The sequence below is a fragment of the Rhinichthys klamathensis genome, unplaced genomic scaffold, assembly GCF_029890125.1.
Source record: "Rhinichthys klamathensis goyatoka isolate OS25496 unplaced genomic scaffold, OSU_Roscu_1.1 h1tg001015l_1, whole genome shotgun sequence".
In the NCBI taxonomy this organism is placed as follows: domain Eukaryota; kingdom Metazoa; phylum Chordata; class Actinopteri; order Cypriniformes; family Leuciscidae; genus Rhinichthys; species Rhinichthys klamathensis.
The window spans coordinates 125,001-130,476 of record NW_026607305.1 but is presented as its reverse complement, the minus strand read 5'-3'; the positions used below and the strand labels follow the sequence as shown (position 1 = coordinate 130,476).

At 35.9% G+C, this 5,476-nt stretch overlaps 1 non-coding gene across 1 annotated transcript; it reads right to left on the bottom strand.

Moving 5' to 3' along the window:
* Positions 1 to 4,849: 4,849 nt before the first annotated feature.
* Positions 4,850 to 4,921, bottom strand: trnaw-cca (transfer RNA tryptophan (anticodon CCA)). The gene has a single exon. It is a non-coding gene; the product is annotated as a tRNA-Trp (tRNA).
* Between the last annotated feature and the right edge of the window lie 555 nt (positions 4,922 to 5,476).

Sequence of the window (5,476 nt, the reverse complement as noted above, 5' to 3'; positions counted from 1 at the left end):
ACCTGTGCAGAAACATGTGCTTTATCAATAAACCTGTGCAGAAACATGTGCTTTATCAATAAACCAGTGCAGAAACATGTGCATTATCAATAAACCTGTGCAGAAACCTGTGCTTTACCAATAAACCTGTGCAGAAACATATGCTTTACCAATAAACCTGTGCAGAAACATGTGCTTTATCAATAAACCTGTGCAGAAACATGTGCTTTATCAATAAACCTGTGCAGAAACATGTGCTTTACCAATAAACCTGTGCAGAAACATGTGCTTTATCAATAAACCTGTGCAGAAACATGTGCTTTATCAATAAACCTGTGCAGAAACATGTGCTTTACCAATAAACCTGTGCAGAAACATGTGCTTTACCAATAAACCTGTGCAGAAACATGTGCTTTATCAATAAACCTGTGCAGAAACATGTGCTTTATCAATAAACCTGTGCAGAAACTTGTGCTTTATCAATAAACCTGTGCAGAAACATGTGCTTTACCAATAAACCTGTGCAGAAACATGTGCTTTATCAATAAACCTGTGCATTACCAATAAACCTGTGCAGAAACATGTGCTTTATCAATAAACCTGTGCATTACCAATAAACCTGTGCAGAAACATGTGCTTTATCAATAAACCTGTGCAGAAACATGTGCTTTATCAATAAACCTGTGCAGAAACATGTGCTTTACCAATAAACCTGTGCAGAAACATGTGCTTTATCAATAAACCTGTGCAGAAACCTGTGCTTTACCAATAAACCTGTGCAGAAACATGTGCTTTACCAATAAACCTGTGCAGAAACATGTGCTTTATCAATAAACCTGTGCAGAAACATGTGCTTTATCAATAAACCTGTGCAGAAACTTGTGCTTTATCAATAAACCTGTGCAGAAACATGTGCTTTACCAATAAACCTGTGCAGAAACATGTGCTTTATCAATAAACCTGTGCATTACCAATAAACCTGTGCAGAAACATGTGCTTTATCAATAAACCTGTGCAGAAACATGTGCTTTATCAATAAACCTGTGCAGAAACATGTGCTTTATCAATAAACCTGTACATTACCAATAAACCTGTGCAGAAACATGTGCTTTACCAATAAACCTATGCAGAAACATGTGCTTTATCAATAAACCTGTACAGAAACATGTGCTTTATCAATAAACCTGTGCAGAAACATGTGCTTTATCAATAAACCTGTGCATTACCAATAAACCTGTGCAGAAACATGTGCTTTACCAATAAACCTATGCAGAAACATGTGCTTTATCAATAAACCTGTGCAGAAACATGTGCTTTATCAATAAACCTGTGCAGAAACATGTGCTTTATCAATAAACCTGTGCAGAAACATGTGCTTTACCAATAAACCTATGCAGAAACATGTGCTTTATCAATAAACCTGTGCAGAAACATGTGCTTTATCAAAAAACCTGTGCAGAAACATGTGCTTTATCAATAAACCTGTGCAGAAACCTGTGCTTTATCAATAAACCTGTGCAGAAACATGTGCTTTACCAATAAACCTGTGCAGAAACATGTGCTTTATCAATAAACCTGTGCAGAAACATGTGCTTTACCAATAAACCTGTGCAGAAACATGTGCTTTATCAATAAACCTGTGCAGAAACATGTGCTTTATCAATAAACCTGTGCATTATCAATAAACCTGTGCAGAAACCTGTGCTTTATCAATAAACCTGTGCATTATCAATAAACCTGTGCAGAAACCTGTGCTTTATCAATAAACCTGTGCTTTAACAATAAACCTGTGCTTTATCAATAAACCTGTGCAGAAACATGTGCTTTACCAATAAACCTATGCAGAAACATGTGCTTTATCAATAAACCTGTGCAGAAACATGTGCTTTATCAATAAACCTATGCAGAAACATGTGCTTTATCAATAAACCTGTGCAGAAACATGTGCTTTATCAATAAACCTGTGCAGAAACATGTGCTTTATCAATAAACCTGTGCAGAAACATGTGCTTTATCAATAAACCTGTGCAGAAACATGTGCTTTACCAATAAACCTGTGCAGAAACATGTGCTTTATCAATAAACCTGTGCAGAAACATGTGCTTTATCAATAAACCTGTGCAGAAACATGTGCTTTACCAAAAAACCAGTGCAGAAACATGTGCTTTACCAATAAACCAGTGCAGAAACATGTGCTTTATCAATAAACCTGTGCAGAAACATGTGCTTTATCAATAAACCTGTGCAGAAACCTGTGATTTATCAATAAACCTGTGCAGAAACAAGTGCTTTATCAATAAACCTGTGCATTACCAATAAACCTGTGCAGAAACATGTGCTTTATCAATAAACCTGTGCATTATCAATAAACCTGTGCATTATCAATAAACCTGTGCAGAAACCTGTGCTTTATCAATAAACCTGTGCATTACCAATAAACCTGTGCAGAAACATGTGCTTTATCAATAAACCTGTGCATTATCAATAAACCTGTGCATTATCAATAAACCTGTGCAGAAACCTGTGCTTTATCAATAAACCTGTGCATTACCAATAAACCTGTGCAGAAACATGTGCTTTATCAATAAACCTGTGCATTATCAATAAACCTGTGCATTACCAATAAACCTGTGCAGAAACATGTGCTTTATCAATAAACCTGTGCATTATCAATAAACCTGTGCATTATCAATAAACCTGTGCAGAAACATGTGCTTTACCAATAAACCTATGCAGAAACATGTGCTTTATCAATAAACCTGTGCAGAAACATGTGCTTTACCAATAAACCTGTGCAGAAACATGCGCTTTACTAATAAACCTGTGCAGAAACATGTGCTTTATTAATAAACCTGTGCAGAAACATGTGCTTTATTAATAAACCTGTGCAGAAACATGTGCTTTATCAATAAACCTGTGCAGAAACCTGTGCTTTATCAATAAACCTGTGCAGAAACATGTGCTTTAGCAATAAACCTGTGCAGAAACATGTGCTTTATCAATAAACCTGTGCAGAAACATGTGCTTTACCAATAAACCTGTGCAGAAACATGTGCTTTAACAATAAACCTGTGCAGAAACATGTGCTTTACCAATAAACCTGTGCAGAAACATGTGCTTTATCAATAAACCTGTGCAGAAACATGTGCTTTATCAATAAACCTGTGCATTATCAATAAACCTGTGCAGAAACCTGTGCTTTATCAATAAACCTGTGCAGAAACCTGTGCTTTATCAATAAACCTGTGCAGAAACATGTGCTTTATCAATAAACCTGTGCATTACCAATAAACCTGTGCAGAAACATGTGCTTTACCAATAAACCTATGCAGAAAAATGTGCTTTATCAATAAACCTGTGCAGAAACATGTGCTTTATCAATAAACCTGTGTAGAAACATGTGCTTTATCAATAAACCTGTGCAGAAACATGTGCTTTATCAATAAACCTGTGCAGAAACATGTGCTTTACCAATACACCAGTGCAGAAACATGTGCTTTACCAATAAACCAGTGCAGAAACATGTGCTTTATCAATAAACCTGTGCAGAAACATGTGCTTTATCAATAAACCTGTGCAGAAACCTGTGCTTTATCAATAAACCTGTGCAGAAACATGTGCTTTATCAATAAACCTGTGCATTACCAATAAACCTGTGCAGAAACATGTGCTTTATCAATAAACCTGTGCATTATCAATAAACCTGTGCATTATCAATAAACCTGTGCAGAAACCTGTGCTTTATCAATAAACCTGTGCATTACCAATAAACCTGTGCAGAAACATGTGCTTTATCAATAAACCTGTGCATTATCAATAAACCTGTGCATTATCAATAAACCTGTGCAGAAACCTGTGCTTTACCAATAAACCTATGCAGAAACCTGTGCTTTATCAATAAACCTGTGCATTACCAATAAACCTGTGCAGAAACATGTGCTTTATCAATAAACCTGTGCATTATCAATAAACCTGTGCATTATCAATAAACCTGTGCAGAAACATGTGCTTTACCAATAAACCTGTGCAGAAACATGTGCTTTATCAATAAACCTGTGCAGAAACATGCGCTTTACTAATAAACCTGTGCAGAAACATGTGCTTTATTAATAAACCTGTGCAGAAACTTGTGCTTTACCAATAAACCTGTGCAGAAACATGTGCTTTATCAATAAACCTGTGCAGAAACATGTGCTTTACCAATAAACCTGTGCAGAAACATGTGCTTTATTAATAAACCTGTGCAGAAACATGTGCTTTATCAATAAACCTGTGCAGAAACATGTGCTTTATTAATAAACCTGTGCAGAAACCTGTGCTTTACCAATAAACCTGTGCAGAAACATGTGCTTTATTAATAAACCTGTGCAGAAACCTGTGCTTTACCAATAAACCTGTGCAGAAACATGTGCTTTATTAATAAACCTGTGCAGAAACATGTGCTTTATCAATAAACCTGTGCAGAAACATGTGCTTTATCAATAAACCTGTGCATTATCAATAAACCTGTGCATTATCAATAAACCTGTGCAGAAACCTGTGCTTTATCAATAAACCTGTGCAGAAACATGTGCTTTATCAATAAACCTGTGCATTATCAATAAACCTGTGCATTATCAATAAACCTGTGCAGAAACCTGTTAGAGTCATTAAACATCAAATGATCTCCTCATGTTCTAGTGTTTACATCTGATTATTGTGCTGTAGGTGTGAAACTAGGATTTATGCAAACTTCCAATCTGAAATATTCAATATTGTGAATAATATCTTAACTGGATCACCATGTTTATATTATGAGAAGAGAAATACAGTAGTTTTTCATCTTGAATCTGGGGTTTTGTTTATGTTTATTATGAGTAGCATAATGTTTTGACCCCGACGTGATTTGAACACGCAACCTTCTGATCTGGAGTCAGACGCGCTACCGTTGCGCCACGAGGTCACAAACACGCGCATCCGCACGAGCCGTAATGACCACAGCAGAACACGTCACCAAGGCTGCGCATGCGCACTCACAGTCAGCGGCTCGGGTCTGATTTTAAAAATCCTTCATAAAATCGATCCTGTCAAATCCTTAATTTCTAAATTAAATTGATGAGACATGGTCATTATGTGCGCTTTTAGAAGAAACGACAATCAGTTTATTTATTTTTTGATTGTAACACAACCAATCAATGTTCAGCCCTTCTGAAGTAAACCACTCCTTTGTTCACAAAGATATAATTTTTTTATTGTGAAAACCCTATTATCTTTTGAATATGTTGCCAACTTCATTATATACACGCTACACTTTTCATTCATAAATAACAAATGGTTTATTAAATCTCCATTGTGAATGTGCTTCTTCTTAAATTCAACTCTCTAATCACATCCCTCACATTTGTACACATATAAAAAATAGCCAGAGAAAACTAGACTGGCGACTCTTTTCTCTACATTACTCGTTTATTATATATATATCTATATTTATTATTATTATCGAGACAATCGCGTGACT